This window comes from Chiloscyllium punctatum, unplaced genomic scaffold (genome assembly GCF_047496795.1).
Source record: "Chiloscyllium punctatum isolate Juve2018m unplaced genomic scaffold, sChiPun1.3 scaffold_160, whole genome shotgun sequence".
NCBI lineage: Eukaryota > Metazoa > Chordata > Chondrichthyes > Orectolobiformes > Hemiscylliidae > Chiloscyllium > Chiloscyllium punctatum.
This window is the reverse complement of record NW_027309894.1, coordinates 147,061-160,909: the sequence shown is the minus strand read 5'-3', so window position 1 is coordinate 160,909 and position 13,849 is coordinate 147,061.

Here is a 13,849-nt window from a genome sequence, read left to right as displayed (position 1 = left end):
TCCCTGGGTGCGTGACATTGACAGAGTGGGGTCAATCTGCTCTTCCCTGTGTGTGTTACATTGACAGAGTGGGGTCAGTCTGCTCCTCCCTGGGTGTGTTACATTGACAGATTGGGTTTAGTCTGCTCTTCCCTGGGTATGTTACATTGACCTAGCCAGGTCAATCTTCTGTTCCCTGGGTGTGTTACATTGACAGAGGGGGCTCAGTCTGCTCTTCCCTGGGTGTGTTACATTGACAGAGTGAGGTCAGTCTGCTCTTCCCTGGGTGCGTTACAATGACAGAGAGGGGTCAGTCTGCTCTTCCCTGGGTGTGTTTCAATGACAGAGTTGGGTCAGTCTGCTCTTCCCAGAATGTGTTACATTGACAGAGTTGGGTCAGTCTGATCTTCCCTGGGTGTGAAACGTTGACAGAATGGGGTCAGTCTGCTCTTCCCTGGGTGTTTTACATTGACAGAGTGGGGTCAGTCTGCTCTTTCCTGGGTTTGTTACATTGACAGAGTGGGGTCAGTCTGCTCTTCCCTGGGTGTGTTACAGTGACAGAGTGGGGTCAGTCTGCTCTTCCCAGGGTGTGTTACATTGACAGAGTGGGGTCAGTCTGCTCTTCCCTGGGTGTGTTACATTGACAGAGTGCGGTCAGTGTGCTCTTCCCTGGGTGCGTGACAATGACAGAGTGGGGTCAGTCTGCTCTTCACTGTGTGTGTTACATTGACAGAGTGGGGTCAGTCTGCTCTTCCCTGGGTGCGTGACATTGACAGAGTGGGGTAAGTCTGCTCTTCCCTCGGTGTTTTACATTGACAGAGTGGGGACAGTCTGCTCTTCCCTGGGTGTGTTACATTGACAGAGTGAGGTCAGTCTGCTCTACCCTGGGTGTATTACATTGACAGATTGGGGTCAGTCTACTCTTCCCTCGATGTTTTACATTGACAGAGTGGGGTCAGTCTGCTCTTCCCTGGGTGTGTTACATTAACACAGTGGGGTCAGTCTGTTTTTCCCTGGGTGTGTTACATTGACAGATTGGGGTCAGTCTGCTCTTTCCTGGCTGTGTTACATTGACAGAGTGGGCTCAGTCTGCTCTTTTATGGGTGGGTTACATTGACTGAGTGTGGTCAATCTGCTCTTCTCTGGGTGTGTTACATTGACAGAGTGGGGTCAGTCTGCTCTTCCCTGGGAGGGTTACATTGACAGAGTGGGGTCAGTCTTCTCTTCCCTGGGTGTGTTACGTTGACTGATTGGGGTCAGTCTGCTCTTCCCCAAGTGTGTTACATTGACACAGTGGGGTCAGTCTGCTCTTCCCTAGGTGTGTTACAATGACAGAGTGGTGTCAGTGCGCACTTCCCTGGGCGTGTTACATTGACAGAGTGGGGGTCAGTCTGCTCTTCCCAGGGTGTGTTGCATTGACAGAGTGTGGTCAGTCTGCTCTTCCCAGGGCGTGTCACATTGACAGAGTGGGATCAGTCTGCTCTTTTATGAGTGGGTTACATTGAAAGAATGGGGTCAGTCTGCTCTTCCCTGGGTGTTTTACATTGACAGAGTGGGGTCAGTCTGCTCTTCCCTGGGTGTGTTACATTGACAGAGTGGGGTCAGTCTGCTCTTCCCTGGGTTTGTTACATTGACAGAGTGGGGTCAGTCTGCTCTTCCCTGGGTGTGTTACAGTGACAGAGTGGGGTCAGTCTGCTCTTCCCAGGGTGTGTTACATTGACAGAGTGGGGTCAGTCTGCTCTTCCCAGGGTGTGTTACATTGACAGAGTGGGGTCAGTCTGCTCTTCCCTGGGTGTGTTACATTGACAGAGTGCGGTCAGTGTGCTCTTCCCTGGGTGCGTGACATTGACAGAGTGGGGTCAGTCTGCTCTTCACTGGGTGTGTTACATTGACAGAGTGGGGTCAGTCTGCTCTTCCCTGGGTGTGTTACATTGACAGAGTGGGGTAAGTATGCTCTTTCCTCCGTGTTTTACATTGACAGAGTGGGGTCAGTCTGCTCTTCCCTGGGTGTGTTACATTGACAGAGTGGGGACAGTCTGCTCTTCCCTGGGTGTGTTACATTGACAGAGTGAGGTCAGTCTGCTCTACCCTGGGTGTATTACATTGACAGATTGGGGTCAGTCTACTCTTCCCTGTGTGTCTTACATTGACAGAGTGGGGTCAGTCTGCTCTTCCCTGGGTGTGTTCCATTGACAGAGTGGGGTCAGTCTGCTCTTCCCTGGGTGTGTTACATTGACAGAGTGTGGTCAGTCTGCTCTTCCCTGGGTGTGATATACTGACAGAGTGGGGTCAGTCTGCTCTTCCCTGGGTGTGTTACATTGACAGATTGGGGTCAGTCTGCTCTTTCCTGGCTGTGTTACATTGACAGAGTGGGCTCAGTCTGCTCTTTTATGGGTGGGTTACATTGACTGAGTGTGGTCAGTCTGCTCTTCCCTGGGTGTGTTACATTGACACAGTGGGGTCAGTCTGCTCTTCCCTGGGAGGGTTACATTGACAGAGTGGGGTCAGTCTTCTCTTCCCTGGGTGTGTTACGTTGACTGATTGGGATCCGTCTGCTCTTCCCCAAGTGTGTTACATTGACACAGTGGGGTCAGTCTGCTCTTCCCTTGGTGTGTTACAATGACAGAGTGGGGTCAGTGCGCACTTCCCTGGGTGTGTTACATTGACAGAGTGGGGGTCAGTCTGCTCTTCCCAGGATGTGTTGCATTGACAGAGTGTGGTCAGTCTGCTCTTCCCAGGGCGTGTCACATTGACAGAGTGGGGTCAGTCTGCTCTTTTATGGGTGGGTTACATTGACTGAGTGGGGTCAGTCTGCTCTTCCCTGGGTGTTTTACATTGACAGAGTGGGGTCAGTCTGTTCTTCCCTGGGTGCGTGATATTGACAGAGTGGGGTCAATCTGCTCTTCCCAGGGTTTGTTACATTGACAGAGTGGGGTCAGTCTGCTCTTCCCTTGCTGTGTTACAATGTCAGAGTGTGGTCAGTGTACACTTCCCTGTGTGTGTTACATTGACAGAGTGGGGGTCAGTCTGCTCTTCCCAGGGTGTGTTACATTGACAGAGTGTGGTCAGTCTGCTCTTCCCAGGGCGAGTCACATTGACAGAGTGGGGTCAGTCTGCTCTTTTATGGGTGGGTTACATTGACAGAATGAATTCAGTCTGCTCTTCCCTGCGGGTGTTGCATTGACAGAGTGGGGTCAGTCTGATCTTCCCTGGTTGTGTTACATTGACAGAGTGAGTTCAGTCTGCTCTTCCCTGGGTGTGTTACATTGACAGAGTGGGGTCAGTCTGCTCTTCCCTGGGTGTGTTACATTGACAGAGTAAGGTCAGTCTGCTCTTCCCTGGGTTTGTTACATTGACAGAGTGGGCTCAGTCTTCTCTTCCCTGGGTGTGTTACATTGACTGATTGGGGTCAGTCTGCTATTCCCTGAGTGTGTTACATTGACAGAGTGGGGTCAGTGTGTTCTTCCTTGGGTGTGTTAAATTGACTGTGTTGGGTCAGTCTGCTCTTCCCTGGGTGTGTTACATTGACAGAGTGGCGTCAGTCTGTTCTTCCCTGGGAGTGTTACAGTGACAGGGTGGTGTCAGTCTGCTCTCCCCTGGGTGTGTTCCATTGACAGAGTGGGGTTAGTCTGCTCTTCCCTGGGTGTGTTAAATTGACAGAGTGGGGTCAGTCTGTTCTTCCCTTGGTGTGTTACATTGACAGAGTGGTATCTGTCTGCTCTTCCCTGGGTGTGTTACAATGACAGAGTGGGGTCAATGTGCACTTCACTGGGTGGGTTACATTGACAGAGTGGGTTAAGTCTGCAGTTCACTGTGTGAGTAACTTTGCAGAAGAGGTCATTCTGCTCTTCTCTGGGTGTGTTACATTGACAGAGTGAGGTCAGTCTGCTCTTCCCTGGGGTTGTTACATTGACAGAGTTTGGTCAGTCTGCTCTTCCCTGGGTGTGTTACATTGACAGAGTTGGGTCAGTGTGCTCTTCCCAGGGCGTGTCACATTGACAGAGTGGGGGCAGTCTGCTCTTTTTTGGGTGGGTTACATTGACAGAGTGGGGTCAGTCTGTTCTTCCCTGGGTGTGTTACATTGATTGAGTGGGTTCAGTCTGCTCTTCCCTGGGTGTGTTACATTGACAGGGTGGGGTCAGTCTGTTCTCCCAGGGTTTGTTACATTGCAAGAGTGGGGTCAGTCTGCTCTTCCCTTGCTGTGTTACAATGACAGAGTGGGGTCAGTGTGCACTTCCCTGTGTGTGTTACATTGACAGAGTGGGATCAGTCTGCTCTTCCCAGGGTGTGTTACATTGACAGAGTGAGGTCAGTCTGCTCTTCCCTGGGTGAGTTACATTGACAGGGTTGGTTCAGTCTGCTCTCCCCTGGGTGTGATACATTGACAGAGTGGGGTCAGACTGCTATTCCCTGAGTATGTTACATTGACAGAGTGGGGTGTGTCTGCTCTTCCCAGGGTGTGTTACATTGACAGAGTGAGGTCAGTCTGCTCTTCCCTGGGTTTGTTACAGTGACAGAGTTTGGTCAGTCTGCTCTTCCCTGGGTGTGTTACATTGACAGAGTTGGGTCAGTGGGCTCTTCCCAGGGCGTGTCACATTGACAGAGTGGGGACAGACTGCTCTTTTATGGGTGGGTGACATTGACAGAGTGGGGTCAGTATGCTCTTCCCTGGGTGTGTTACATTGACAGAGTGGGGTCAGTCTGATCTTCCCTGGTTGTGTTACATTGACAGAGTGAGTTCAGTCTGCTCTTCCCTGGGTGTGTTACATTGACAGAGTGGGGTCAGTCTGCTTTTCCCTGGGAGGGTTACATTGACAGAGTGGGGTCAGTCTTCTATTCCCTGGGTGTGTAACATTGACAGATTGGGGTCAGTCTGCTCTTCCCCAAGTTTGTTACATTGACACAGTGGGGTCAGTCTGTTCTTCCCTGGGTGTGTTACATTGACAGAGTGGGGTCAGTCTGCTCTTCCCTGGCTATGTTACATTGACAGAGTGGGGTCAGTCTGCTCTTCCCTGGGTGTGTTACATTGACAGAGTGGGGTCAGTCTGCTCTTCCCTGGGTGTGTTACATTGACAGAGTGGGGTCAATCTGCTCTTCCCGGGGTGGGTAACATTGACAGAGTGGGGTCAGTCTGCTCTTCCCTGGGTGTGTTTCATTGATAGAGTTGTGTCAGTTTGCTCTTCCCTGGGTGCGTTATATTGACAGAGTGGTGTCAGTCTGCTCTTCCCTTGCTGTGTTACAATGACAGAGTGGGGTCAGTGTGCACTTCCCTGTGTGTGTTACATTGACAGAGTGGGATCAGTCTGCTCTTCCCAGGGTGTGTTACATTGACAGAGTGAGGTCAGTCTGCTCTTCCCTGGGTGAGTTACATTGACAGGGTTGGTTCAGTCTGCTCTCCCCTGGGTGTGATACATTGACAGAGTGGGGTCAGACTGCTATTCCCTGAGTATGTTACATTGACAGAGTGGGGTGTGTCTGCTCTTCTCAGGGTGTGTTACATTGACAGAGTGAGGTCAGTCTGCTCTTCCCTGGGTTTGTTACATTGACAGAGTTTGGTCAGTCTGCTCTTCCCTGGGTGTGTTACATTGACAGAGTTGGGTCAGTGGGCTCTTCCCAGGGCGTGTCACATTGACAGAGTGGGGACAGACTGCTCTTTTATGGGTGGGTGACATTGACAGAGTGGGGTCAGTCTGCTCTTCCCTGGGTGTGTTACATTGACAGAGTGGGGTCAGTCTGATCTTCCCTGGTTGTGTTACATTGACAGAGTGAGTTCAGTCTGCTCTTCCCTGGGTGTGTTACATTGACAGAGTGGGGTCAGTCTGCTTTTCCCTGGGAGGGTTACATTGACAGAGTGGGGTCAGTCTTCTCTTCCCTGGGTGTGTAACATTGACAGATTGGGGTCAGTCTGCTCTTCCCTGGCTATGTTACATTGACAGAGTGGGGTCAGTCTGCTCTTCCCTGGGTGTGTTACATTGACAGAGTGGGGTCAGTCTGCTCTTCCCTGGGTGTGTTACATTGACAGAGTGGGGTCAATCTGCTCTTCCCAGGGTGGGTAACATTGACAGAGTGGGGTCAGTCTGCTCTTCCCTGGGTGTGTTTCATTGACAGAGTTGTGTCAGTTTGCTCTTCCCTGGGTGCGTTACATTGACAGAGTGGTGTCAGTCTGCTCTTCCCTGGGTTTTTTAAATTGACAGAGTGGGCTCAGTCTGCTCTTCCCTGGCTATGTTACATTGACAGAGTGGGATCAGTCTGTTCTCCCAGAGTGTGTTACATTGACAGAGTGGGGTCAGTCTGATCTTCCCTGGTTGTGTTACATTGACAGAGTGGGGTCAGTCTGACCTTCCCTGGTTGTGTTACATTGACAGAGTGGGGTCAGTCTGATCTTCCCTGGTTGTGTTACATTGACAGAGTGAGTTCAGTCTGCTCTTCCCTGGGTGTGTTACATTGACAGAGTGTGGTCAGTCTGCTCTTACCTGGGAGGGTTACATTGACAGAGTGGGGTCTGTCTTCTCTTCCCTGGGTGTGTTACATTGACAGATTGGGGTCAGTCTGCTCTTCCCCAAGTTTGTTACATTGACAGAGTGGGGTCAGTCTGTTCTTCCCTTGGTGTGTTACATTGACAGAGTGGGGTCAGTCTGCTCTTCCCTGGCTATGTTACATTGACAGAGTGGGGTCAGTCTGCTCTTCCCTGGATGTGTTACATTGACAGAGTGGGGTCAGTCTGCTCTTCCCTGGGTGTGTTACATTGACAGAGAGGGGTCAGTCTGCTCTTCCCTGGGTGGGTAACATTGACAGAGTGGGGTCAGTCTGCTCTTCCCCGGGTTTGTTTCATTGACAGAGTGGGGTCAGTTTGCTCTCCCCTGTGTGTGTTACATTGACAGAGTGGTGTCAGTCTGCTCTTCCCTGGGTGTGTTACATTGACAGAGTGGGGTCAGTCTGCTCTTCCCTGGATGTGTTACATTGACAGAGTGGGGTCAGTCTGCTCTTCCCTGGGTGTTTTACATTGACAGAGTGGGGTCAGTCTGTTCTTCCCTGGGTGTGTTACATTGACAGAGTGGGTTCAGTCTGCTCTTCCCTGGGTGTGTTACATTGACAGAGTGGGGTCAGTCTGCTCTTCCCTGGGTGTGTTTCATTGACAGAGTGGGGTCAGTCTGCTCTTCCCTGGGTGTGTTACATTGACAGAGTGGGGTCAGTCTGTTCTCCCAGAGTGTGTTACATTGACAGAGTGGGGTCAGTCTGATCTTCCCTGGTTGTGTTACATTGACAGAGTGGGGTCAGTCTGACCTTCCCTGGTTGTGTTACATTGACAGAGTGGGGTCAGTCTGATCTTCCCTGGTTGTGTTACATTGACAGAGTGAGTTCAGTCTGCTCTTCCCTGGGTGTGTTACATTGACAGAGTGTGGTCAGTCTGCCCTTCCCTGGGAGGGTTACATTGACAGAATGGTGTCAGTCTGTTCTCCCAGGGTTTGTTACATTGACAGAGTGGGGTCAGTCTGTTCTTCCCTGGGTGTGCTACATTGACAGAGTGAGGTCAGTCTGCTCTTCCCAGGGCGTGTCACATTGACAGAGTGGGGTCAATCTGCTCTTCCCTGGGTGGGTAACATTGACAGAGTGTGGTCAGTCTGCTCTTCCCAGGGCGTGTCACATTGACAGAGTGGGGCCAGTCTGCTCTTTTATGGGTGAGTTACATTGACAGAGTGGGGTAAATCTGCTATTCCCTGGGTTTGTTACATTGACAGAGTTGGGTCAGTCTGCTCTTCCCTTGGGGGGGTTACATTGACAGAGTGGAGTCAGTCTGTTCTTCCCTGGGTGTGTTACATTGACAGAGTGGGGTCAGTCTGCTCTTCCCTGGCTGTGTTACATTGACTGAGTGGGGTCAGTCTGTTCTTCCGTGGGTGTATTACATTGACAGAGTGGGGTCAGTCTGTTCTTCCCTGGGTGTGTTACATTGACAGAGTGGGTTCAGTCTGCTCTTCCCTGGGTGTGTTACATTGACAGGGTGGGGTCAGTCTGTTCTCCCAGAGTGTGTTACATTGACAGAGTGGGGTCAGTCTGATCTTCCCTGGTTGTGTTACATTGACAGAGTGGGGTCAGTCTGACCTTCCCTGGTTGTGTTACATTGACAGAGTGGGGTCAGTCTGATCTTCCCTGGTTGTGTTACATTGACAGAGTGAGTTCAGTCTGCTCTTCCCTGGGTGTGTTACATTGACAGAGTGTGGTCAGTCTGCCCTTCCCTGGGAGGGTTACATTGACAGAGTGGGGTCTGTCTTCTCTTCCCTGGGTGTGTTACATTGACAGATTGGGGTCAGTCTGCTCTTCCCCAAGTTTGTTACATTGACACTGTGGGGTCAGTCTGTTCTTCCCTGGGTGTGTTACATTGACAGAGTGGGGTCAGTCTGCTCTTCCCTGGCTATGTTACATTGACAGAGTGGGGTCAGTCTGCTCTTCCCTGGATGTGTTACATTTACAGAGTCGGGTCAGTCTGCTCTTCCCTGGGTGTGTTACATTGACAGAGTGGGGTCAATCTGCTCTTCCCTGGGTGGGTAACATTGACAGAGTGGGGTCAGTCTGCTCTTCCCTGGGTTTGTTTCATTGACAGAGTGGGGTCAGTTTGCTCTCCCCTGTGTGTGTTACATTGACAGAGTGGTGTCAGTCTGCTCTTCCCAGGGTGTGTTACATTGACAGAGTGGGGTCAGTCTGCCCTTCCCTAGGTGTGTTCCATTGACAGAGTGGGGTCAGTCTGTTCTCCCAGGGTTTGTTACATTGACAGAGTGAGGTCAGTCTGCTCTTCCCAGGGCGTGTCACATTGACAGAGTGGGGTCAATCTGCTCTTCCCTGGGTGGGTAACATTGACAGAGTGTGGTCAGTCTGCTCTTCCCAGGGCGTGTCTCATTGACAGAGTGGGGCCAGTCTGCTCTTTTATGGGTGGGTTACATTGACAGAGTGGGGTAAGTCTGCTATTCCCTGGGTGTGTTACATTGACAGAGTGGGGTCAGTCAGCTCTTCCCTGGGGGGGTTACATTGAGAGAGTGGAGTCAGTCTGTTCTCCCAGGGTTTGTTACATTGACAGAGTGAGGTCAGTCTGCTCTTCCCAGGGCGTGTCACATTGACAGAGTGGGGTCAATCTGCTCTTCCCTGGGTGGGTAACATTGACAGAGTGTGGTCAGTCTGCTCTTCCCAGGGCGTGTCTCATTGACAGAGTGGGGCCAGTCTGCTCTTTTATGGGTGGGTTACATTGACAGAGTGGGGTAAGTCTGCTATTCCCTGGGTGTGTTACATTGACAGAGTGGGGTCAGTCTGCTCTTCCCTGGGGGGGTTACATTGAGAGAGTGGAGTCAGTCTGTTCTTCCCTGGGTGTGTTACATTGACTGAGTGGGGACAGTCTGTTCTTCCCTAGGTGTGTTCCATTGACAGAGTGGGGTCAGTCTGTTCTCCCAGGGTTTGTTACATTGACAGAGTGTGATCAGTGTGCTCTTCCCAGGGCGTGTCACATTGACAGAGTGGGGTCAGTCTGCTCTTTTATGGGTGGGTTACATTGACAGAATGAATTCAGCCTGCTCTTCCCTGCGTGTGTTACATTGACAGAGTGTGGTCAGTCTGATCTTCCCTGGTTGTGTTACATTGACAGAGTGAGTTCAGTCTGCTCTTCCCTGGCTGTGTTACATTGACAGAGTGGGGTCAGTCTGCTCTTCCCTGGGTTTGTTACATTGACACAGTGGGGTCAGTCTGCTCTTCCCTGGGTGTGTTACATTGACAGAGTTGGGTCAGTGTGCTCTTCCCAGGGCGTGTCACATTGACAGAGTGGGGACAGTCTGCTCTTTTATGGGTGGGTTACATTGACAGAGTGGGGTCAGTCTGCTCTTCCCTGGGTGTGTTACATTGACAGAGTGGGGTCAGTCTGATCTTCCCTGGTTGTGTTACATTGACAGAGTGAGTTCAGTCTGCTCTTCCCTGGGTGTGTTACATTGACAGAGTGGGGTCAGTCTGCTTTTCCCTGGGAGGGTAACATTGACAGAGTGGGGTCAGTCTTCTCTTCCCTGGGTGTGTTACATTGACAGATTGGGGTCAATCTGCTCTTCCCCAAGTTTGTTACATTGACACAGTGGGGTCAGTCTGTTCTTCCCTGGGTGTGTTACATTGACAGAGTGGGGTCAGTCTGCTCTTCCCTGGCTATGTTACATTGACAGAGTGGGGTCAGTCTGCTCTTCCCTGAGTGTGGTACATTGACAGAGTTGGGTCAGTCTGCTCTTCCCTGGCTATGTTACATTGAAAGAGTGGGGTCAGTCTGCTCTTCCCTGGGTGTGTTACATTGACAGAGTGGGGTTTGTCTGCTCTTCCCTGGGTGTGTTTCATTGACAGAGTGGGGTCAGTTTGCTCTTCCCTGGGTGCGTTACATTGACAGAGTGGTGTCAGTCTGCTCTTCCCTGGGTGTGTTACATTGACAGAATGGGGTCAGTCTGTTCTCCCAGGGTTTGTTACATTGACAGAGTGGGGTCAGTCTGTTCTTCCCTGGGTGTGCTACATTGACAGAGTGAGGTCAGTCTGCTCTTCCCAGGGCGTGTCACATTGACAGAGTGGGGTCAATCTGCTCTTCCCTGGGTGGGTAACATTGTCAGAGCGTGGTCAGTCTGCTCTTCCCAGGGCGTGTCACATTGACAGAGTGGGGCCAGTCTGCTCTTTTATGGGTGGGTTACATTGACAGAGTGGGGTAAATCTGCTATTCCCTGGGTGTGTTACATTGACAGAGTGGGGTCAGTCTGCTCTTCCCTTAGGGGGGTTACGTTGACAGAGTGGAGTCAGTCTGTTCTTCCCTGGGTGTGTTACATTGACAGAGTGGGGTCAGTCTGCTCTTCCCTGGGTGTGTTACATTGACTGAGTGGGGTCAGTCTGTTCTTCCCTGAGTGTATTACATTGACAGAGTGGGGTCAGTCTGTTCTTCCCTGGGTGTGTTACATTGACAGAGTGGGTTCAGTCTGCTCTTCCCTGGGTGTGTTACATTGACAGAGTGGGGTCAGTCTGTTCTCCCAGAGTGTGTTACATTGACAGAGTGGGGTCAGTCTGATCTTCCCTGGTTGTGTTACATTGACAGAGTGGGGTCAGTCTGACCTTCCCTGGTTGTGTTACATTGACAGAGTGGGGTCAGTCTGATCTTCCCTGGTTGTGTTACATTGACAGAGTGAGTTCAGTCTGCTCTTCCCTGGGTGTGTTACATTGACAGAGTGTGGTCAGTCTGCTCTTCCCTAGGAGGGTTATATTGACAGAGTGGGGTCTGTCTTCTCTTCCCTGGGTGTGTTACATTGACAGATTGGGGTCAGTCTGCTCTTCCCCAAGTTTGTGACATTGACACAGTGGGGTCAGTCTGTTCTTCCCTGGGTGTGTTACATTGACAGAGTGGGGTCAGTCTGCTCTTCCCTGGCTATGTTACATTGACAGAGTGGGGTCAGTCTGCTCTTCCCTGGATGTGTTACATTGACATAGTCGGGTCAGTCTGCTCTTCCCTGGGGGTGTTACATTGACATAGTCGGGTCAGTCTGCTCTTCCCTGGGTGTGTTACATTGACAGAGTGGGGTCAATCTGCTCTTCCCTGGGTGCGTTACATTGACAGAGTGGGGTCAGTTTGCTCTCCCCTGTGTGTGTTACATTGACAGAGTGGTGTCAGTCTGCTCTTCCCTGGGTGTGTTACATTGACAGAGTGGGGTCAGTCTGCCCTTCCCCAGGTGTGTTCCATTGACAGAGTGGGGTCAGTCTGTTCTCCCAGGGTTTGTTACATTGACAGAATGGGGTCAGTCTGTTCTTCCCTGGGTGTGTTACATTGACAGAGTGGGGTCAGTCTGCCCTTCCCTAGGTGTGTTCCATTGACAGAGTGGGGTCAGTCTGTTCTCCCAGGGTTTGTTACATTGACAGAATGGGGTCAGTCTGTTCTTCCCTGGGTGTGTTACATTGACAGAGTGAGGTCAGTCTGCTCTTCCCAGGGCGTGTCTCATTGACAGAGTGGGGCCAGTCTGCTCTTTTATGGGTGGGTTACATTGACAGAGTTGGGTAAGTCTGCTATTCCCTGGGTGTGTTACATTGACAGAGTGGGGTCAGTCTGCTCTTCCCTGGTGGTGTTACATTGAGAGAGTGGAGTCAGTCTGTTCTTCCCTGGGTGTGTTACATTGACAGAGTGGGGTCAGTCTGCTCTTCCCTGGGTGTGTTACATTGACTGAGTGGGGACAGTCTGTTCTTCCCTGGGTGTATTACATTGACAGAGTGGGGTCAGTCTGTTCTTCCCTGTGTGTGTTACATTGACAGAGTGGGTTCAGTCTGCTCTTCCCTGTGTGTGTTACATTGACAGAGTGGGGTCGGTCTATTCTCCCAGGGTTTGTTACATTGACAGAGTGGGGTCAGTCGGCTCTTCCCTTGCTGTGTTACAATGACAGAGTGGCGTCAGTGTGCACTTCCTTGTGTGTGTTACATTGACAGAGTGGGGGTCAGTCTGCTCTTCCGAGGGTGTGTTACATTGACAGAGTGTGGTCAGTCTGCTCTTCCCAGGGCGTGTCACATTGACAGAGTGGGTTCAGTCTGCTCTTTTATGGGTGGGTTACATTGACAGAATGAATTCAGTCTGCTCTTCCCTGCGTGTGTTACATTGACAGAGTGTGGTCAGTCTGATCTTCCCTGGTTGTGTTACATTGACAGAGTGGGGTAAGTCTGCTATTCCCTGGGTGTGTTACATTGACAGAGTGGGGTCAGTCTGCTCTTCCCTGGGGGGGTTACATTGAGAGAGTGGAGTCAGTCTGTTCTTCCCTGGGTGTGTTACATTGACTGAGTGGGGACAGTCTGTTCTTCCCTAGGTGTGTTCCATTGACAGAGTGGGGTCAGTCTGCTCTTCCCTGGGTGTGTTACATTGACTGAGTGGGGTCAGTCTGTTCTTCCCTGAGTGTATTACATTGACAGAGTGGGGTCAGTCTGTTCTTCCCTGGGTGTGTTACATTGACAGAGTGGGTTCAGTCTGCTCTTCCCTGGGTGTGTTACATTGACAGAGTGGGGTCAGTCTGTTCTCCCAGAGTGTGTTACATTGACAGAGTGGGGTCAGTCTGATCTTCCCTGGTTGTGTTACATTGACAGAGTGGGGTCAGTCTGACCTTCCCTGGTTGTGTTACATTGACAGAGTGGGGTCAGTCTGATCTTCCCTGGTTGTGTTACATTGACAGAGTGAGTTCAGTCTGCTCTTCCCTGGGTGTGTTACATTGACAGAGTGTGGTCAGTCTGCTCTTCCCTAGGAGGGTTATATTGACAGAGTGGGGTCTGTCTTCTCTTCCCTGGGTGTGTTACATTGACAGATTGGGGTCAGTCTGCTCTTCCCCAAGTTTGTGACATTGACACAGTGGGGTCAGTCTGTTCTTCCCTGGGTGTGTTACATTGACAGAGTGGGGTCAGTCTGCTCTTCCCTGGCTATGTTACATTGACAGAGTGGGGTCAGTCTGCTCTTCCCTGGATGTGTTACATTGACATAGTCGGGTCAGTCTGCTCTTCCCTGGGTGTGTTACATTGACAGAGTGGGGTCAATCTGCTCTTCCCTGGGTGCGTTACATTGACAGAGTGGGGTCAGTTTGCTCTCCCCTGTGTGTGTTACATTGACAGAGTGGTGTCAGTCTGCTCTTCCCTGGGTGTGTTACATTGACAGAGTGGGGTCAGTCTGCCCTTCCCCAGGTGTGTTCCATTGACAGAGTGGGGTCAGTCTGTTCTCCCAGGGTTTGTTACATTGACAGAATGGGGTCAGTCTGTTCTTCCCTGGGTGTGTTACATTGACAGAGTGGGGTCAGTCTGCCCTTCCCTAGGTGTGTTCCATTGACAGAGTGGGGTCAGTCTGTTCTCCCAGGGTTTGTTA